This window comes from Castor canadensis, chromosome 6, assembly GCF_047511655.1.
Source record: "Castor canadensis chromosome 6, mCasCan1.hap1v2, whole genome shotgun sequence".
Classification (NCBI taxonomy): Eukaryota; Metazoa; Chordata; class Mammalia; order Rodentia; family Castoridae; genus Castor; species Castor canadensis.
This window is the reverse complement of record NC_133391.1, coordinates 86566719-86590669: the sequence shown is the minus strand read 5'-3', so window position 1 is coordinate 86590669 and position 23951 is coordinate 86566719. Positions and strand designations below refer to the sequence as shown.

At 34.8% G+C, this 23951-nt stretch overlaps 1 long non-coding RNA gene across 1 annotated transcript in view; it reads right to left on the bottom strand.

The window, feature by feature from the left end:
- Positions 1–23750, bottom strand: part of LOC141423900 (uncharacterized) — a 201772-nt gene extending 178022 nt beyond the window's left edge. The window contains exons 1-2 of the long non-coding RNA XR_012448663.1: positions 23409–23750; positions 9661–9735 (exon numbers count right to left, since the gene is read on the bottom strand). This is a non-coding gene — a long non-coding RNA (uncharacterized lncRNA). The remainder of the gene's footprint in view (positions 1–9660; positions 9736–23408) is intronic.
- Between the last annotated feature and the right edge of the window lie 201 nt (positions 23751–23951).

Below are 23951 nucleotides of genomic sequence, written 5' to 3'. Positions count from 1 at the left end.
GTAAGGCACTGCTGCTGTGTGGTGATATGAGTCCAATTTGGAAAGTGATTGGGCATTTTCTTACCAAGTTAACAACACATATAGCTCGGCATTTCCATTCCTAGATAGTCATGTAAGAAAAATGAAAACAGATACACACACACTGCACGTACATGCATCTTCAGGGCAGCTTTAGTCATAATAGTTCAAAAGCAGAAATAGCTCAAAGCTATGTGGTTTATTGTGGTATATGAGCTACACAGTATATTGTAACAATGGAACACTACTCAGCAATAAAAAGAAACAGAACCGATGTATGCAGCATAGTGAATTATGTTGAGCAACACAACGCAGACACAGAAGACTAGACATCGTGATTCCATTTACATTCAGTTCGAAGAAAGGCAAAAGTAATCAATGGAAACCAAAATCAGGTCTTTGAGCTGGGAAGTAGGATGGAGAGAAGTGCCGAGAAGCAGGAGGAAATGTTGAGTCATAGAAACATGTTGGTTGGAGTGATGAGTTACATGTGTGTACATGGCTGTAAACACACATTGTAATTTAAAGTCTCTACATTTTTGTTTAAAATTGTATCTTAATAAGATTGAATTTTTACTAGTGCAAACTCAAAACGTTTGTGGAAATAGGTACTGATTCAAGAGTGTAAGGGGCTCAGGGTGAGCTCCAGTGATAGAGCACTTGTCTAGCATACATGAGGCCCTGGGTTCAATCCTCAGCATTGCAAGATAAGGGAATGAATAAATCTCCAAATAGCGACAATATATGCAATATTTTTAAAGAGAACATAAGAAAAGGAGTTGTAGGGATCAAATTTCCACTAAAAAGGTCTTAAAACACAAATGCATACAAATAAACAACAAATAGAACTGAAAAAAGAATTCCCACAGCAATGAAACAACTGAAAAGCTCTTTTTATTTATAGACTACAACATGCAGGGCTGGAGATGTGGCTCAATGGTTGAGCGTTTGCCTAGCATGCACGAAGCCTTGGGTTTGATCCCCAGTACCACAAAACAACATGCTACATAAGTAATAACAAAATTAAGAAGAAAACACAGCCTTCAAATGAAACCAAGCCTAGCAACATCTCGATAAAATTAGAATGGATTTAAACTCAAGTATATTTTCTGGTTTGTTTTAATATTATTTTATCTTTGAATTATCATGCATTAATAACACAAGGGGTATTTTCTGTTTTGGTTCAACCTCCTTTATAGTTTTGCTATAAAACTGAAATTATATCAAAATTACTATCACATTTTTAATGTAAAAAATATAATCTAAAATAATCAGAAATTATATGATAATTACCATAAAGGTGGAAAGTGAATATTTTCTGATTATCCATTAATTATGAATTAAATTGTGAACTTTTGGGAAATATCCTGGGAATGAAGAAAATCATGAATTTTTTATATTTGCATGACTTTCATTAATGTACATAACTTCTGGGTTTCTTGAACTAATTCATATAAAGAATTTCTATAATCATATACACTTAGAAAAAAATCTAACACTTTATTAATCATATATTAGACCTGCATATGAAAATTTTTTCCCAGAATATTTGAAAATGGTAGTAAACTTTATTATTTATGGCACATAAATGACTAAGTTTCATAGAATATAAACTGAGATGAACTTGAGTATTTCTAAAAGATCACAAAACACTAAACTCAAGTTTTTGAGCCAGCTAAAAATGAAAAGACATTTATGACATAGTTTATGCCCTGTGGCACTTCATGATATTTCAGAATATCTCACCTTTATGTTTCAGAAGATTTGAACTTAAAAGACTTTTATAAAGCTAGGCTTTATAAAAATAATTCTCAGCATATTGATTTGGAATCAATGAAATGGTTTGTAGAATAACTGTTGCTTGATGGGCAGCCAAACTCATAGTCTCTTCCTATCTGAGCAGTGGTGATGCAAAAATAAGTTCTGAACTGTGAGGTTATGTTGATATATACACAAAGGCCAATCTGTCATCTCTATTCCATAACTGGTAATTAGAAATAATTGTAATAACACTAAAGTATTCTGTGCTGCAGTACAAAATAAAAATTTCATCAACTCTATCCTTTTACTATTCTGGTTAATCTAACTTTCCTTTCCACAGCTAATTAACAAAGCTCAAATGACTAACTCAGTTCAGGTTATGTAAAGGCATGCCTTAGTATAGTTCGCATATATTAAGCAGTAGGAGATTGTTTCTTCACTGAGTTTAGAAAAACTTAAATTTTAATCTATGTAAAATAAGGGCAGATAATCAGATTTGACATATCTTGAGAAACCTGGAGGCTACAGGAACCCCACTGGGCCAGTGGATGATTAGTTAATAAAGAGACAGCAGCCTGACACCAAGGTGAACAATAATTAAACCTGTAGTGAAATTCTCTAATAGAACTCAATAAAGTGGCCCCTTGTTAGCAGAACAATGTTTCTTCAAAAGGCATTGATGGATAAACCTCAAAGTAAGCAGAGAGTCTATGCAAGGAAAACGGCAGGTGTTCCTTGCATGAATTTGCTGCTGTCTGCATCATGTTCTGTACATGCAACGTATGGGATACTCAACATATGTATTTCTACCACTTTTCACAACTGGTGCAGAGTGCCAATAGCTACATCTTCAATTAATTCATTTATTCATCCATTTCAATAGGCTTTTTGGGGTTTTTTTATTTGTGTTTTATTTGTGGATACTGTGCTAAAAGCTAGAAATCCAAGGACAAATAAAATAAACTCACTATCATAAAGAGGTTTGTAATATTACAGGCAAGTCAGACATATAAAAAGGTAAGTACATGCCAAAATGTAAAGGCCTACAGGGAAGAAAACCCTAACTCAGCATAAGAAAGTCAGGAAAGTATTAAAAAATATGCTAGATAGAAAGAGTCTTGAGGATGTTTGTAAGATGAAGAAAGATATTTTGGGCAGAGAACTAAATATGAAAAAGATACGAAGTTTTGAAAGCAAATGATAATTTGTGTAGCCGTGAGACTGTCGGTTTGGTGGTGGAACACGGGAAAATGGCAAAGTCAACTGGAGAATGAAGAAGAACCAAGTTGGGACTAGATTTGACTGTTCATTAAACTTTTTCCTATGGACAACAGAAGGATTCTCAACTGGGCATGGAAAAGAAAGGTCATGAGTTCAGGTTTGCATGTCTCTCAGGAGGGAGTTAGATACTTCTTTTCAGACTCATGTTTGCAAGGTGCCTGGACATCAGTAGAGAAAGAGAAAACATAAACAGCATTATTTGTTTTTATGTGAATAATGAGGAAGAAGTGGGATGAGACAAGAGGTTGAGAGAATAGCTAAAACTGTCTAATAAAGTTGAAATAAAATAAGGGCCAGAACCAAAAAGAAGATGTAGAGACAGGTCAAGGAGGCCTGAGGAGAGATTTCCAACAGAAGCAACATGTCTTTTGTTATGAGCTGGAGGGAGATATACAGAAATCATTTGATGTCAGGTATGGGGATAGCAGCATTATTAAGCATCACTGGTAATATAAGGTGAATAGTAGGATTACACTGATAGGACACAAAAAGGAGAAATCTGGACAGTCTTTCATATGGCATTCTTAAAAGGAAAAAGAGACCTCTACCTCTTGTTTTGTCTTGTTTTTGTTCTTTTGTTTGACTTATCATTTATTACCAGACAACACTTAGGAAATTCCTTCAGAATTCTCTTGGTCATTCATCTCTTCTTCCAAACATAAACCATCTCTTTTCCCAGAATCTAGAATCTATATTTTTCAATAACTAAACACTGAATTTTCTAGAATGGAAAGCAAAGGAGGCTAAATAAGCTTATTTCTCATGATAGTCCATTACACTGCAGCAAAATATCAAAATTAGCATGAGATTACTAAATTACTTTACCCTTAAACAATAAAGGATATAACCCCCTATGTATATGAGTTTATAGGAAATGTGAGCTCAACAGGTTGCAAGACAAGGCCTGAAGCAGAAATAAATCTCTAAAGAGATTCATCCACTGTGCAAACTTCAGGTGAAATCAGAGATAGTTTCTACCTCCCCCAATAGGCTGTTCTCCATCTCTATAAGGTTTGAAACAAGAGGTAGAGGACAGTGTGATAAATGGGGCTCCTCTGCTTCCTTCACAGGAAATTCTACTGTCCCCTCACACTTAGTCCCTAGACCTCTAAAGACACAGCAAACATTCAGAAACCATTTAGGGAGATTTCTTATTTCAGTTTAAGTAAATGGCTCAGACTTAGTTGAAATATAGGAGTTAAAGTATGTACTTAACTATGATTTTTTTCATATGCTGATATAATGATGATGATGATGTAAGATTATCTGGAATAAAGACAAAAATTACATCGTTTGAAAATTATATTCCTAAACCATATTTATGATAACATGTTCAAGCAAGTTCTTAATTCTCATTAGCAGTTCTTGATGTAACAAAGATTCTTTGGCTTGTCAGCAAATTCCATGCTTCTACCATTCACTTTATTCCTCTGCTTAGACCCCAGGCTCACACAGAGGCTTCCTAATGGCCTGCAGCCCAATCTCAAACTCACCACATCTCTGCAGTATGTCATATTCCATCAGGAGCTACTGTGCAAATAACATATTTCCATTTTTAAAGTCTGAAAAATGTCACAAAAAGCTTTTGGCATTTACATGACTCAGACTTACACCCTCTAATTCTCTCTGCAGCTAATTTCTTATGTTCGATACATATCCACCACAGGAAACCAGGAATAACGATTACAGGAAAAGCTGAAGTTCGGCAGCCCAGCCATTAGCATTCACAAGCCTAAAGAGTAGGGATTTAAATGGCACTATCGGCAGTTATTTCTTATATAACAAAAATCGGGACTGTCAACATGTGAGACATTAAAAAATATTCAGTAATTTCAGTTACAGCCTGTAGGGTTTTTTAACGCATTTCTGAGAACCAGCAAAAATCTACAAAGATGTGCTCCAAGAGGGCCTAATAGATCGGAAGAGTGATATTATATTCAATGTGGGTAAAACAGCTTGCTGTATGTTCTCCAACTACTGATCCTATCTCTCATAATCATGTCCCATGCTTTGTTTAATGTTGGACCACACTCACTATGAGAGGAAATTCATGCTTGCATTTTATGAGGCTCAGCATGCAAAATCCACATGCTCTGTTTCCATTTCTTCTGTCCCACTTTACATAGATTGGGCTTTTATCTTTCTGCTGAATAACATTTGTTGTTTTATTTTCCACTGCTTAATATTGAAGGGCTTACCAAAGAAGTGGAGAGACTAGAGGCAGGTCTATCTTAGCCCCAGGAAGAGATTCAAATACATGCTGAAAATCTGTGCATTTGAATTTAGTTGAATTGCTTGCATTGCCTCAAAGGGAATAATGAGCATGTTTATAACTGCTTGATGCTGAAGTGTCCAATGTGAGTAAAACAGCACAGTCTCCCAAATACTACAGTATGCTGTGTGTACAGCATGCTAACAGAAACTAAATTAGTAACAAACTATTTTCTTCTTAAGAGATTAGCAGTGACCACTGTTGTTTGCAAACTTACAACTCTAACTCAGTTGATTCTCATTGGCTGGTTCTCACACAACTAATTAACTTGTTCAATTATTATCAAAATGTACAAGTGACTAAACAACTGGCAAGCATCATTTGACTTTGTCTCTAAATTATTCAACTAATTAGATTCATCTATAGAACAAAAGAACTGACCATAAGGATGTAGATGTCTACTATAGAGGAAGCACCTTTACATGCTTTCCTTGGTCAACATGTAGAACAAAATTCTTGGGTGATATTTTGACATCAGATTGTCAACTTAATCAATAACTTATTTTCATATAAATCCAAATGTCATAGGTTCAAGTAAGATGGTTTTCTAGAAGACTGAGCTGCAGACTTAGGGAAGGACTCAAACAGAATACTTTCCCTATGTAATGACTGGGTTAGATATCGTTGACTTAGACAAATACATTTTAAATAATTATTTGTGCACATATAATTTAGAATAGATAGAGTACTGCCAGATGGCTGTTTATTCAAATTCATCTTGACTCACTTCTAAAAAATGTACTTCATAACCACTAGACCTTATATAAGGAATTGCCTCAATAGTATCTGCTCAGTGGTGGTACTGAAGCTTTTACATGTTTACCTCAATTAGAAAAAGCACTCAGGGAAATGTTAAAAGCTCATAGTAAAAAGCAATAAGTACATCTCTGTTATATACATATAGAGAGAGAGATCGATGATAGAATATATACTTGATAATTTCATTTAAATAAATTTAAGTATATATGCATATATTACATAATTTTATTAATACTTAACTACATTTAAGGATCAGGGAGTGTTTAAGAACCTATTTTATCCTAGTAGGAAGTGACTGAAGGCTCTCAGGCACTGAGAATGTCTTCTGTGCCACTCTAACTCTTCAAAGTATAACCTACCCCATTGGCTGGCGTTCATTTCCTATTGAATAAATATATACTTAGTATCTTGAATATCCACAAGTTTTCTAGGGGTAGAGAATTTTATAAGGCTACTTAAGCCTTGAAGTAGCTTCCTAATAATCATTTGTTGATCCATTCATTCATTCAGTAAACACTATTGTTTATTATGAGGCAGACATTATATACTGCTGATAAAGTGATAAAAAGAGGAGTCTATCCATTCAGACTTCAAATCGGTAACTGGGGACACCAACACATCCACAGATATTTAGTACACATTCAGATAAGTGTTACCTATAGTATACACCTGATGCCACAGCAACACAATAGGTAATTGGGTCTATCCCATAAGGAAGGAAAGTAGTGGAGAAATGGTTTGGAAGCAGATAAGGGGCTTAAAAAGCTTTACAAAGTGGAAGATATTTAATCAAGGTCATCAAAAGTGAGTAGGAAAGTAGCCATTCTACTGCACACCTGTAATCTTCAGAAGGCTAATGCAAGAGGATAATGGGTCCTAGGCCAGCCTCAGCTACATAGCTAGCTCAACATTAGCCTGAGCTACATAGCTAGACCCCAGTTCAAAATTTTTGAAAAAAATTAAGTGAATAAAACCCCAAAGTATGGCAGTATGGGCACCCAGAGCAAATGAAACAGCATGAAGAAGGGCAAAGAGTTGGCCTTACATTCAGGAAGTTTGGGATCTCCACTTTCTTATACCTCAGAGGTAGAAATGCACACAATATATTCATCACAACTTCATTTCTTCAATTCAAACAAGAAATCACAAACTTGTGCATCTTAGACTGGTTTTGGACCTTAAAATATTGGACTATTTTAATCTACAATGTTTTAATAGGGGAAGAATTCACAAAATTCAGGATTCCAAGCTTCTTTTGAATAAGTAAATGTTTGACAAAGCTGGGCTATAACTTCTGTGCAGGAAAAGTCTCCTGGAAATGATCAATGGTGGCTCCACTTCCAGAGGCCTGCATGTTTCACTACAACACTCTCTTGGCCTCACTCCTTAGTGTTACCAAACCGGCCCAGGCAGGAGTTTCACTTGAGGTGCCTGAGCTAAGATTTCAACACTTCTGAAAATGTAATCAACTCAGGGGGTAAAAAAGTGAAATGTCATTCTGAACTGTTAATTAGTCATTTGTCATTAATACTTCAGATAGTAAGGAAGGGATGGGAACAACATGGAAAACGGAGCCCAAGGTCATTACGCAGGAGCATGTTTGGTTTTGCAGAGAATTTGGGAAGTAAAGAGAAGCAGAACTTACGATTTCATACATTTATTATGGTCAATCAAAAAAATATTCACTTCATACTAGGAACCTAATTTAGCTCAAACATAAGCTAAAATATTGATCTTTTCTTAATTCTTCACTGTGATTATTCATTCCTAGTGTTCAATCTTGCAAGCCTATGTAAGTTTTAATGGTTAAATTCTAACCCTCTCATGGATCTCCTGAAAAGTTTTTGGCCCTATGCCCACTCACTGAATTCCAATCATGGACATTATCCCTAGGTAATTAAAATGTTCACTTAAAAAAAAAAAAGAGAAAGCCAAGTATCACACAACATTGTTAACCTTCTTCTAAGATAATGTGCTAGATGTCAGAATTATCTGTAATGCCTTAGGGCTTTTTTGAAGAATGAATATCTTTGCACACACTGTCAGAATACACCATGTAGGAATAATTATCATCATTAACCTGAGTCTTATTAAACTACATGCTTATTAATATGTATTGCCATTCACTATAAGCACTACATTGAGCAGAAAAACAAAAGAGACAGATGAATAAAGATGGCATCCCAGGCTTCAGTAACATTATTAAAATATTTAGAAAGTGAAGCTAAAGAGCTCACCTTTCTTTTCAAAACACAACCCCCCAAAAGCTCTTAGCCTTTGAAAAGAACATGTCAGCTAAGTTACGTTATATAAGATAAGGAGAAGACAGAGAGATGTTTGAAAAAGATCTAGATATCATGTATTGTTCATTCACAGAAAAACAGCGGATAAAATTGATGATTTGACCAAAATGCTTGAAAATTACTGAATTCTACATTCTAAATGTGACATTTGGAAGCCATGTGCTCAGAACCCACAAACCAAAAGCAGATGAAACATTTGCACTAGATTTCTAGCAGAACTTTAAAGAGTTTCCCAAACTCTAGGGGGCAAATCCTAGAGGAAAGTGCTGGGCCTTAGCAAGTGTAGGGGATTATTGCTACAATATCAGGACCAACCATGGAGCCAAGGCTTTGGAACAGAGGGACAGCATCACCATTCTGTTAAGCAGCATGATTGTGGTTCCTCAGTGATAGGATGTTCTGAGCACAAAAGAATCAAGACTATGAAAGGCAGTATGCAAGAAACAAAAATTGCTCCAGTGTTGAGAAAAATGTATACAAGAGTACTATTTAACAAACTCTCTGAAAGACCCCTTTAATGGTCTTTCATTTTTTAATGAATTTTTTTATCATCTCTTCATATAATAAAAATTTTGTAACATCTTCTCCTATAAAAAGAATGAAACAATAATTCAGTCTTTCTAACAGTGGTGATAACTTCTTCTAATTAACAATAGATGAAAGGTATAACACATAAAATTTTACCACAAACATAATTACCATTTGTAGAACTGCTAGAAGTTTGTGTTTTGTAACACAGAAATTCTGATACATTCTATTTCACAAAATTCCCATTAAAAAACAAAACTGTTGTAGGATACAGTTGAGTTTTTGTTGTTATTTTGATGATACTTGATTGAACTCAGGGCCTCACACTTGCTAGGCAGGCACCCTACCATTTGAAGCATGCCCCAGCCCTACAGTTGAGTTTTACAAAAATGCATTATAGAGTATGTTCATGATGAGAGACAACTTCTATTTTGACTGGTTATTAATGTTAATTGAATCCTCCACTTCCAATTTAAACATCTGGTGATTGAAAATAGTTTCTTAAAACTGACTTCTGGATTTGTATTCTTCCAACCATATTTCTCATCTTTTACCCATGGTGCTCAATGCTATAAAATGCATTCACACTATTATAAGACCTTTGACCCTACACACCTGGGTGAATCAGTCTAATAGGCAGCTGGAATATTACACTGTACCTGGACAGCAAGTAACTAACAGAAAGGAGATTGAAACCATGCAAATATATGTAAGTAATCCCAGGTATAGTATACCTACAATTCAGTTTCCCCATGGCAGGTTGGAGAGGTGCCCCTCAACACTCCAAGGTCATCTGGCCAAAACAACGATGTTCTGAGTAAATAGAAATGACAACATGAATTGGTATCAATTAATTGCAGTTGAAATATGTGCTGTGGTTTATTTTTCCCCACCAATAGTCATGTTGAAATTTGATCCCCAAATTTCATTAATGCTCTGAGAGGCAGTGAGGTCCATAAGAGTTCTTTAGGTCTTGAGAGAGTAAACTAAGTCCCACAGTAGTGTATTAGTTACTGGAGAATATGTTATTATAAAGTAACTCTCCCCATTCTCTCTGAACTTCCAGTATGATGAGCTAAATAAACTTATCTTCATAAATTACCCATCCTCACATATTTTGTTATATCAATAGAAAACTAAGCTAATACTAATATACTACTTTAGCAAACAAGTTAGCTGCATGACCCTGTGGACTTACTGCTATGGCCTTTCCTATTACCTTCCAAGTACCTTAACTGGAAGCTTCAAAATAAAGTCCTGATGTCAAAACATCTGATTAATTTTGTGAGTGATCTGAATGAGTTAAGTTGTCTATTTATAGGAACTAAAACTATTATAATTGATCACCTTATTCACATAACACAAGATTATTACCAAGCAAAAAATTTAATTGCAAACCCCGGGAAATTATTTAATCTAATAACCAGTGTTTTAGTTAGATATTTTGGAGTTAAATTAAAACCTCTGTAAGCTAGATTTAGGAGATATATTCAGTAACCTTTCATTCATTCACTTATTCAACATATCTAATTCACATTTTACTTATTTATTCACACGGTTATTGAGCACCTAGAATCAGCATTATTCCAGCAGGTAACTGAATTTTCTCAATGAAAAAATTGTCAGTGTTCTTAGCTTCTCATCATCTCACATGCAGCCAAGATATTCTACTTAAATCAGATAAAAATTTTACTTCCAAAAACTGAAGATTTTGGACATTACCTTATAACCATATGCTTGACAAACACATGTGAAGAATGGATGGGTCATTATATGGATTTCCTGACCAATGTAAAAGAAATGAAATGTGATTCCTTTTCTAAGGATAATAAAAGATTTTCAATAATTTTAATAATTTTTGGTTTTGCAATGAGTCAGCACTTAGTTCTTTGGGGAAGATTACATACTCCTGTTAACTTTGACATTAGAAAGAAGGAATTGAATTCATAAAATCTTCCAAGGTACCAGGCACATTGCTTTCATGTTATTCAGAATTAATATGCTATTTTACCCATAATTCTAAAAGTGTAGGACATAAACCCATGGTAGAAGTTCCAATACTGACACTACTTGATCATTTACAAAGTGATGCTTTCTATGATTCTGACACGTGTTAGTTTAGATCATCTACTTTAGTATTTAAGTTCAATTAAAAAAACTTGAATATCTTCAATAACTTGATTTATATTCATGAAAAATCTCTCAAAAATCCTTTTGCTAAGTTTGCACATCACCAAAGTAGCTTTAATAACTACTCACAATTGCTCTAGATACACTATGAATTTTACATTTAAATAGGTCTTCATTTTAATGTGCTCCAAAATAAAATTTATATGATTGCTCTGTAATAAATACCTTATACAATTATTCATATCCAACATTAGAAGAATGTTAACAGCTACAATTCAGTACTCCTTTAAGTAGTTGAAAATTAGATTTGTTTCAACCTCTTAATATTTTATAACAAATCAACCACTGGAGTTTTAGAAAGCTAGGCTCATAGGCAAGTTTCAAAATTTTAAATTCCTGAGAATCATCATTAGTTGTATGAAATTGAATATTGGAAAGAAGAGTTCTAGAAAACCCTTGCAGAAGCATAAGTCCAGGTGCATAAGCTCATGAAGTAGAAAATAGACTTAATATTTTGCCCAAGATTGTTAAGCGCTTCTCATTTGATATTAATGAAGCCATAATATCTTCCTGTTCTATTTCTCCATCTAAAAGTAGACTAAAATTTTACCTACCTCCAAGAAATTGGCATTGATAAGTGAGAAAATCATCCAAGCTTCCCATGGCAAACATTATACCCTGGAAATAAATTAAGCACATCTGGAAGCAACATTAAAACTCTTTGAGGCCACTGGGATGCAGCTGCAATCATTTGTTAGTAAATGATACTCTAGCAGCATAGATGAATGCACTTTTAAGAACCTATTTCACTCCAAAGAGAAACTGAAAGCTTGGGAGGATCCCACTGAATATTCAAAATATGATGAGATTTAAATTACATTTGCAATAGATGTGCTTTCTTTTTACTTTCTGTTTCCATACCTCTTTTTGTGGATTGACTCTATTTAGGTTATCTTTAGAAGTCAGAAAAATTAATCACTATTTTCATGCCCTCTAATACCCAGCAGCAGCAGTATTGAACTCTGTTTTCTATTGCTATTGGTTTTGTGATGATTATAACTTTAAGTAATCTGAGCCATTCTCAGATTTTTAAAAATATTTTAAATTGTTTCTGCTGCTAATATTTCAGGCTGCCTATTTAAAGCCAGAGGATGCCCACTTAATTTGTCACAATTTAAAAACTAATAACGGGAAAGACAAGTGAACCACATCATTTAAATATTTTCAGTACATTGACAAATGGACTACTAAAGACGTTGGGAAGATGTCTGGGCAGTTTCCTGTTGCTGGGGAGCTCTGTAGCAGCAAGAGTTCTGAGCCACGTTGAAATCTATCAAGATGGAAATGAGTGAGGAGCAAAATAGATTCAATTTCAGGACACTGATACCTTGAAACTGCTTCCAGCTTGCCCACAGATTTTCCCATTTTAAAAATTTGATCACAATAGCAATGATAACATAGATACATGGATAAAAAATATTCACAGAAAGTGTTCCAACTGTGGATCAGACTAGGATTGTTCTAGTTGTGGCCCTTAAAAAAACAAAAAGAGCTATTCAAGTTATTAGGTAGAGTTAATATGGAATGCCACTTTATACAAAGCGCACCTTATCAAAGTATGTATTATTCTGCATTTTTACACTGTCCCATGTAGAAAAATAATGATAATTAGCTGTAGAAAATTATCACCTGTCTGTGAATACCCACTGGTGTTGTCATGTGCCTGTCACTGGACTTTTAACTGAAAAATATTTTCATGTCCTATGAGTGACAGTTTATAAATTAACCCTCCCATTATTTGGAAAAGGGTCAGGAAGAGAAACAGCATGCTTTTTGCTAGGAAATTGGACAATGTTGTCATTCAAAACAGAGGATTTTGAAGTTGGAACTTGCCTGCTCTACAAGCCTTAAGATATATATCATTTCTCCCTTTCTAGGCTTCCACTGCTATAACTCACGGCTTAGTGCAAGACACTCACAGGCATCTACACATGAAATTTGGCACAATTTCCTAAAATATTGGTTTGTCTATTTTGTTCCGTCAACCCACTGAAGACTAAAATTCCTTTCAGAGCCAAAATATAAAGGGTAGCAGTATATTTTTCTTCTTTCTTTAACTTTCATGACTTCAGCCTCTGACAGAAGCCTTAATTTATTATAACTACTACAAGGAGCTACATTTTAGCATCAAGTACTGCAAGTCAGCTCCAGACACCCATGCCTGCCAACTCTAATTCATTCAGAATGAGGTGAGATTCAATCATTTATTTTCCCAGTAAAAAGATTTGTGCTGCCTTTTAAAGTGAAAGAACTTGATATACCTACAGAAGCTGTTTGGGCTCAATGAAATTTTGTTGACAATCATGCTTGGAAAAATAAGTGAATATAGCATGGATACAATGATCAGACATCATAGTCAAGAACATCTTTCACTACACTGACACTTAGCTCAGTGGCCCAATCAAAGCCTGGAAAAGATGACCATCAACCAGAAATGTCAACCAGAAATCTAGGATAGGGGTGAGAATACTGGAGAGGTAGAGTTGAATGAAAGTCAAGGGAAAGGACAAAATGAAAAAAATTCAATGATTTACAGACTTTAAAAGATGACACACAGAATTTCCACAAAATATGTAGAACCGCAAGCTAAGTATTATTTAAAGTAATATTTTCATTAATAAAAATCAAAGCAAAACTAAAAATATCTATTGACTTCCTAAGACATAAACCACTATAATAGAAGTTGTGAATACAAGAGTTTGTATTTGAGGAAGACATGATAAGCACAAAAATAACATTCTACATAACTACAGAAAAAAATAAGAAAATTACATATAAATAATAAGTGAATTTTGTAATCAATAAAGTGCTCAGACAGATTAATCCAGAAGGAAAAAAGTTTTAAATGTAAGAAAAATGCATTAGGATTTAAGAAAAGATTTACTTATGTATATTAATTATACAAAATAATGGTTTGTTATGATAGTTTCATATACATATACATCGTACCTGATCATATTCATCCCCATTGCCCTCTCTTGTCCTCCTCCTGCTCCCAAGGATACCCCTTCTCCCCAAACAGTCTCTTTTCTACTTTAAAGAAAGGGTTTTTATAAACAAATTATTTTGTTCAACCTATTTGGAAAAAAGAAGTGCTCTCATTGTTCAGAGACCACAATTCTTAGCATCTTGCTCTTAAGAATGTTTAAAAACTAATCTATAGGGAAAGTGTACAGCTCAATAGTACAACACTTGCACAGAACTCATGAGGCACTGGTTTCAATCTCTATCACTACAAAAAAGGGAGAAAAAGTATTCTACAAAATTAGATACTTTGATTAATCATGATCAATCAACTGCTAGCAAAATATACAGCTAGAAAGTAGAAAAAAATAATTCATGAACATATATAAAAAATAAAAAAATGAAAAGTTACAAAATAAATCCTTCAAATTAAAAAATAAATAATGACTTACCTTGATTCATTCCAGGAATTCAAGGATGGTTTAATGAAAGAAGTATTTTATTAAAATTTATTCATACTCACAAATTTGAAAATTGCATGTTTGTCTTAAATAATATAGAAAAGTATTTAATGAAATTCAACTACCATCCATGAGAAAACTCTCAATAACAATGAACATTTCTAACTGAATAAGGTGCAGCTACCAAAAATTTGCAGCAAATATCATACTTAACTATGAAACTTTAATAGAAACTTCTATTAAATTTGGAAGTAAGAAAGAATGCCCATTATGAAAAGTTCAATTCAGCATTGTCTTTAAAGATTCTAATCAGGCAACTATGATAAGAAAAATTTAGAATGTAACAGGTAGGAAGGGAGAGTTTTCAATATTCACAAATTATATTATCTTCATAGACTTTAGGAAGTTCATTAAAACAAACTATGAGAATTATTGGGTTTATCACATCCCTGGATTTAGGATTGATAAACAAAAAGGACATTTTTTCATACTAGCAACAAATCGAACATGCAATGCTCAAAATAAACTATTCATTATGGTCACAAAAAAATCAAAGTGTATAGAACTAAACCTGACAAAGTACATCTCTTTATGTTATTGAATAAGTTATGCAAGTTTGCAAACAAAGCAGATAGGAAATTAATAAATCAAAGTATTAATAATAGCATCATAGATCCCAATAACATGGTATCATTAGGATGTCAAATTCCTCACAATCTGACTCACAAATTTAATATAATTCCAACCAAAATCCCAAAAACATTTTCCAAAAATATTACTAATTAGTCATAGATCAGGCAAAAAGTGTGACACACTACTTGAAAAATAAGTGAAATGGAAAGGGTTGGAGACATGGTTACAGTGGTAAAATACTTTCCTAACAAGTGCAAAGCTCTGAGTTCAAACCCCAGTATTTAGGGAGAGGGGGAAGAAGGACGTGAAGATGTGAAGAAACTGGAACCTTCATGCAGTACTAATAGGACTGTCAAATGGTGTGGCTGCTTTGGAAAACAGCTTGACATTTCCTCTAAAACTTAAACACAGCTTACCACATGACTTAACAACTCCACTTCAGGAGAATTGAATACATACGTTGTCACAAAAATTTGCACATAATAGCAAAAAAGTGCAAAAAAACCAAGTTTCTATCATTCATTGAATGGAAAAACAAATGGGGTATTATTCAGCCACAAGCAGGAGTGACTACTGATGGATGTCACAACATGGGTGGACCTTAGAGACATCATGCATAGTGACTAGTGACAGAAGCCAGAAACAAAAGAGCACATGTCATATGATTTCTTTTTCAATGAAATGTACAGAGTGTGGAAATCCATAGAGACAGAAAGTAGACTGGTAGCTGTTTGGGGGCTGAGTTAAGCAGGGACTTAGGGGTGGCTGCTGGTGAGCAATGGGATTCTTTTTAAGATGATGAAAATTTTCTAGAATTAGAAATGACAATGGTTGCACAACTTCATGAGTATACTAAAAACCACTGAGTTGAGCTCTTTAAAAGGATAACTTTATGTATAGTATATGAATTCTATCTTGATTTTTTTAGAAAACATTAGCCACATACATACTATTAGAAATAGCAGTTTCATTCTTGGAATCTTGTCATTCCCAAGTAAATGGATGGAGCTAGAGAACATCATCCTGAGTGAGGTTAGCCAGGCTCTAAAGACCAAAAATCATATGTTCTCCCTCATATGCAAAGTTTAGATCTAAGGCAAATGCAGCAATGTGGTTGGACTTGGGTCACACACTAAGGGGAGAGCACATATGGGAGGAATGGGGATAGGTAGGAAACCCAAAACTTGAAAGTGTTTGATGCCCCCACTGCAGAGGAGCTAATACAGTAACCTTAAAATGACAGAGGTCATTATGGGAAGGTGACCGGGAAGTAGTGAAGAGGTCAGATAGAGATGAATCAATTCAGGTTGCAATACACTTGTGCATGGAAGCAATGCTAGGAATCTCTCTGTATAGCTACCCTTATCTCAACTAGCAAAAACACTTTGTCTTTCTTATTATTGCTTATGTCTACTCTTCAACAAAACTGGAGAAAAGGGCAGACAGGTTCTGCCTGGAAGCAAGGGAGTGGGGGGGAAGGGAGGGAAGGAGAAGGAGGGGGGGACAAAGGGGAGAAATGGCCCAAACAATGAAGGCACATAGGACTAAATGAATAGAGAAAAAAAACTAACAACACATAATTAGTAGCCATATGTAAGAACTGTTTTCAAATGATAAATGCCACAAAGAAAAGTAATAAAAAAGCATGCACTAACCAATTCACAGTAGAAGAAATATGAGCAATCATTCAATCAGTAGATTAAGAAATGTTTCATGTTTTTCATGGAATATGGAAAGCATCATTTAAGATACCAACGAAATAACATTTCACATTAATCAGATTAAGGAAAAACATAATCTGATGATATCAAGAGTTGGCAAGAATACAGAAAACTAGAAACTCATTCACAGATGAAGATGTAAATTGGTGCAATTGACTTGTAAAACAATTTGACAAGAACTAGCAAAGTTGAAGATGGAATATCCTGTGACGAGAAATTCCATTTGTAATTACAGATACTAGAGAACTTCATGAGTTACACAAGGGCCCTAACACAGGGCTTCTTATGGAAACATTATTTATAATACTGTAAAATTAAAATAGTTCATGTCTGTAAACAGGAAAAGAGATAAATGAGTGGTGGTGCATGCATTCAATGCAAAAAAATGAATAAAATAGAGCTACATATATCAACATGGGTGGATTTCAAATATTTATATTAAGCAATAAATGCAATGAGCATGCCAGATATCCTGGTGTACAACTATAATCCCATCACACTGGAGGAAGGATTGTATGTCCAAAGTCAGCCAGGTGATGGACTCTGTCCATCAAGAGCCTGTCTAAAACCCTCCCTCACCAAAAAGAAAAGAAAAGTACAATAAGCAGAAGTAGAAGTATGCATCCAGTTTGGCACCATATACATATGATTTAAATCATATTTACGATACAAAATTAAGAGACTTGCATGGAAATTTTAAGTACCAAATTCAGGAGCGTGTTCTCAGAGGAGGATAGAAGTAGAGATAAGTAAAATGTAAAATCAGAAAAGATACTTCATAACTCTAATTGTATAGGTAATGTTTTATTTCTTAAATTATATGGGACACTCATTTTAGTATATTGATTTTAATTCCTTTATAAATGTCTTAAATGCACCTAATTCAAAATTTTAAAGAAAAAATATGTGTGTAGGCTATTGTGGTTTCGATTTCAATTTCATATCCAAAGATTAAAAATCTTTGTCCTACATTGTTTTTTATGAAAATAATCATAGAATATGATTAAGAATTAAACTCTATTAGCATTAGGCTGCAGTGTGTTCTTTTGGCAACTGAGTTGTTGTAAATATATTTTATTGTATTGTAAGCAAGCATTATTTTAAGACCATTATTCAATACAATCAATGCTTTGTGCAGTTCTCCCAGGCTTAAACAATTCCTATTCACATTCTTCAATAGACCAAAGACATTTAGGGAGACGCTATTAAGATTTTGATGTTCACAGTCACTGCTAATTAGTCTATGAATAAATATTAGAGTATAGAAGAACCTAGGTATAATGGGCAGAGGACTTTTAATCAACTTATTTGGCTATTGCTTTATTAATACATCATTAATCACAGAGATCTTTACTACCCCTGTTCCTTAGATGAACACAATGAGCCAATCTGTATTTAAGATCCCATCCATCAGCCTTGCTTTCCATGTTATAAGGGTTGGGTTTTGTTTTGTTTTTGTTCTCGTGGTACTGGAGTTTGAACTCAGGGCCTCATGCATGCTAGACATGAGTAACATGTAACACTACTAACACTTAAGCCCTGCTCCCAGACCTTTTTGCATTCAGTTATTTTTCAGGTAGGGTGTCACTTTTGCCCACAGCTACCTTCTTACAGCAATCCTCCTACTTATGTCTGCCACATAGCTGGGATTACAGAAGTGCCCAGGCACCAGCTTGTTGTTGACATGGGGTCTCCCTAGCTCTTTGCAGGGCTGGCCTTGAATCGCAAACTTCCCAACTTCCACCAACTGAATAGCTGAGTGATATTCGGGTTTCAAAAAACACAAATTTTGTGAACATGCACAAAAATGGTAATAATGAAATCCAAGTTAATATTTCCAGTGAAAACATAAGACAGCAGATTAGAAAGTTTTAGTTCCTTCTTAGTAGAGAAGGTACAGCAAGTTCACAGGTGCATAAACCATGGTTATGCATGGTTACTAGATTTTCCAAATGTCTCAATAAGTCTTCAAAAAAGTAGGTTACATTGGGTTGTTGATATGAGCCAATGGAAGTTATTGAAATTGTCAAAGATACATATTTAGCAACTGTTTAATTTACACTTAAAAATATGGACTGGAGCTGTCCTTTGACCATCTTTTTGTTTGTTTCTTCTTTTGCAGTACTACTCAGTGCCTTGTACCTTGCTAGGCTGACGCTCTATCACTTGAGCCACTCCACCATCACTGGAGCATTCACTCCTTTTAGAAATCATGTCCATAAGCCCTTCGTGAATCCCTAATTATCTTCTGTTTCTGAAAAAAAAATTGCCTAGGACCTAGCATAAAATATCTCACATAGTTATACTCGCAGTCAGCTGAATACCTGGGCAATGGCAAGGAATCTTTTGGTTCAATCTGCTTATGAAAATTGTGCCTGGAAGAGCTCCATGATATACCAAATCAGGCTTATTCACAGCTAGAATTTCTCCACCAGCAGTGTGCATAAATATTTCTCCCATTTCCCAGCCTCTTCTTCAAAGACAGAAAGAAAAACGTTTACATAACCCCTATCTTTCTGTCCACTCCCAGAACACATATTCTTGATGTGCAAATCAACTAAAAAATCACAATTTCTTTCACTTGTGTTTTACTCTTCACACACTCAGTTTCCTTCAGGCAAGATTTGGATGAATCATGTCTCAGCAAAACTGAGTTTTTAAGAACTAATAATGAAAAATAGTAACTAAACACATGAGTCTTTTCCAGTCTCATTTCATCAAACTTGCTGACATGTGGCTGAACATTTAATTTAAAAATGGAGTAACACCCTTACACCACTGTCAAGGATTTCCATCCCATTCATACAATTATGTGGGAATATTTTTATTTTAATTTTCTTGGCAGCTCAACAAAGTATCACTCTTAAATTTGGTTAGTGAGTATGATCTTTTACCTCGTTATTCTTACTGAAATTTAATTAGTATACAAGTTTTTGTAAATGATTCCTATACTCAAATGCAGCCATTTTTGAATCTCACAGAGAACTACCTTATTGGTTGTTGACATCAAGCTCTGTGAAAACTCATTAGAGAAAGAAACAGACCCAAGAAAACTTTGCAAAGCTAGTGACTCAGAGAACTGATCTGCTTGAAATTTCAAACTAACAACCTTTAATTTTCTCTTTAGTGTTAACATCACAAATTATTATTTCTATTTCAACTTTTGATCCTTTTTCTCTTTATTCATATATTCATATGTACATACATTGATCCTTATCATAATAAGTGTCACAAAGCATTTTTCCCCAACTTCACTTTTCACTTTTTTTTTAAATAGAAAATTCAGATAATTATCCAAATCATTCAATCCAAAAATTGCTTTTGCATAACTATATACAAACATCAAAATAATGGACTCCAGATCTATAATTATGAATTACCTAGCTATTAGAGGCCAGGCTGTCTCATAGCGGTCATGTTTCTTTTACCTTTTTCATTGAAATAATCATTTAATAACTGAAAGGGCTGTGCTCTGAAGCAATTGATCCATGTCCCAGATTTCAAGTGAGAGCATACATTAAAAAGTTATTAAATATTGAGTTCAAAGAGTAGTTGACAAACAAATTTTAGCATTAGTCATCTTGGTAGCCTGCACATAGGGACATGGGCACTCATAGGTAAACTGACATTGAGACCACACCTTGAGTTTTCTTTCTTTTTTTTTTTTCTCTTCTTTTAAACTAAAGACAGCAATAATGCTAGGGTTGAACTCCAATCTACCTCTTGAGTGACATCCCAGCCTTTTTTACTTCAGTTATGTTTTGGATTGGGTCTCCCATTCTTGCCCAGAACTGGTCTGGACAGCAATCTTCCTATTTCCCCTTCCCTCCTAGCTGGGATGACAGGCGCACACCACCCTGCCCTGCTTATTCGTGAAGATAAGGGGTCTAGCTAACGCCTTACCCAGGCTTCCTCCCAAGTTGTGAGCCACCACTGCCAATCAGCAATAATTTTTTTTTAAACTAAATGAATTGAAAGACAAAACCACACTCAAAAAAGTTAACAAAGATTCATGAACCTGAAACAGGTTAACAGTTTCAGAAGTAAAGGCTGGATCTTTGTAGGTATTCATTTTAAAGCAGAGACACAGGAGAGGCATCACTAAACTGGGACACCTAGGGAGTGACTAGAGGCTGGCATCACTCCTGGGGCTACACTTGAATATAGCTGTGAACTTTCAGAGTCAGAGACCAAAGGACTTCTCCCTGCTGGGACTGAAGCTGTACTGCTGGCCAGCTCAGTGCTGCCACCTGTATCAGGATCCGAGGGCAAGGACAGCCACCCTAAAACTGAAGTCCATAGAGTAATGAGTACGGACAAGAAGGATAGACAAGTAGAAGGAAGGATCATCCCAAACCCCTAGGGATTGGCACTAAGAAAGGGAGCAAGAAAATCATATTTGAGAGACTCATTCACTACTAAAAAGATAGAATCTCATAAAAACTCAAAATTATTGCAATAATCTTTGAGCTCATTATAAAAACACTTTTAGGTTTAAACGTATAAACAAAAGAAGAAAATCAAAATAGATATAAATAAATCAAGAACAGATGAATGATGGTGGGAGGTAGAGATCAGGAGGATCGTGGTTGAGGCCAGCCTGTGCAAAAAAGTTGGTGAGATCCCATCTCGACAAAAAATCTGGGCATGGTGGTAATATACCTCTCATCCCAGCTAAGCTAAGTGAGAGATATAATGGGATGATAGTAGTTCAGGCCACCTGGGCAAAACATATGAGAGTCTATCTGAAAAGTAACTGAATCAAAAAGGGCTGAGAATGTGGCTCAAGCAGTAGAGTGTTTGAGTGTTTGCCTAGCAAGCTCAAAAAACCCTGTCTTCAAACTCCCAATACCAAAAAAAAAAAAAAAAAGTGAATGAAAAGTGAGCAATTAGAAATTTAAGAAGAAAGACAATATATTGAACTTGTCCAAACCTCCGTATTACCATAAACAAAGAGAGACTCGATTCATTAGAAGATGTGATTCACTCAGAATGCAGCAATTGAGTAACACGGTTCATCAAATGGGAACAAAAGATAAACTATATTTGAAAGATAATAGCTGATGATTTTCCAACTTTTAAAAAGCAAAAAGCATAGAGAAAAGTAGACAACCTAGAAACAGTATAGCAAAAGTGCAGAAGAGTAAGGATGAAGAGAAATATTTACAGATCAATTAGAAAAGACAAGCAACATTTAAATGAATGAAAATTGACATAGACCTTGCTTGAAAAAGTACTCTACTTATATAGTGAAGTATCTCCTTCACTTCTTCAGCTAATTTTTTTACACATCCTATAGACAATTATGCAAGTTAATTAAGCTAGTTTTGTTTTGATCATATAGCCAATAAACCTGGATGAAAATAGCACTCGTATTTTTTACTAAAAATAAACAACAGTATTTCACAACTCCTATAATAATTTAGAGTTGAATCAAGAATGTTAAATATTCATCAAAGTTAGTAATATTTTGAATCTATATCTGAACTATTATCATTACAAACCCAAAGAATAATAGATTAGGAAGTACAACAGTCACCAAGTGGGGTGGCTCAAGTCTATAATCCTAACTACTTGAGAGGAGAAGATAGAGAAGATTGTCCAAGCCAGCTCAGGAATGAAACAATACTGTATATTAAAAATAACCAAAGTGAAAAGGGCTGGAATTGTAGTTCAAGTGATAGAGTGCCTGCCTAGCAAGTGTGAGACCCTGAGTTCAATCCTTAGTACTGCCAAAAATAAAAAAGAAAGTACAAAAGTCTGCAGAGCAGCTTCTGTGATGCACAATTAATCTTTTGTTACCTGTAAGCCAATGATTTATTAATAAAAGTCAAACCACAGATGATGTTACAGGTATAGACTAGTAACCATATAGTTATAGAAGAGAAAATATTCCCAAAGTCTGAATATTCATATGTGCATAAATTGGGGGTAGGGGGAGACTTACCTTTTTAGATTCAAATGCTCCCTGTTGAAAAAGATTCTTTTAAAAATTGTGATAGATATTTCTCCTTGAGTTTGAAACTTATAGTCATAAGCAATCATACTCTTCAGGTGATAGTAAATATTCATTATTTTTCGCTAAGATAAGATAACCATAATTAAATTTCTCCTCCCAAAACTACTATGTGTCCTCTACTTAATAGTTTCTTAATATGGATAATTATCAAAGTCACTTTATTGGAGGAGGAATGAGGAGTTATATTGTTCAATGGGTACAGAGTTTCAGTTTGGAACAAATAGTTCTGGAGAGGAATGACTAAAATGGGAATGTACTTAATTTCACTGAACTGTACACACACAAACACGTATTAAATGGAAAATTTTATATTGTGCATATTGTATTACAATAAAAAAATTCAAATCAGGAGAAAAATAACTTTACCAATGTTTTAAAAGAATAAGGAATAATCTAAATATGTGGCTCAAGGGATAGAGAGCTTACCTTACCAGCAAAAGGCTCTGAGTTCAAACCCCAATTCCACCCAAAAAAAACCAATAAGGAAATAAGCAGTACCTGTCATATGCCAAGAAATAACTTCATCATCGGGGTAAAATTTGGGGTGATACATTGTCTTACAAGTTCCTGATGCGTGACTGTCCCAATTGATACTTTCAGTCATGCTACTTTTTCTCAGTCCGGGTGGCAGTTCTCCAACAGGAAATTGACCTCACATCAGTACTTGTCACCAGTCTTCCTGCAGCTCTCCTCTCTGTGCCCCACATTAAGCTAAAGCTGCCCTGTCATTTCTCTTAACCTCTGTGTCTGAGGCAATTGTGAGAACTCTCGCAGCAATTGCTTGCTCCTCCTGGGCACCATGCTACTATCAGGCTTAATCATTGAATTCCAGGGCTGAGAAACCTTAGAAAGCACAGTGACCTCTGCACCACCCACACGGAGCTATGCACAAACCATCCTAACAAATGTTGCAGGTTTTGTTGCCTCTTAAATCTCAGAATTCTATCCTTTGGGAATCATTCTCCTAAAAATACCAACTTCAAATCTTAATCTATCGAAATTTGTTTAAGGCATATTTCCCCTTGTTTTTGTAAAGTGAAA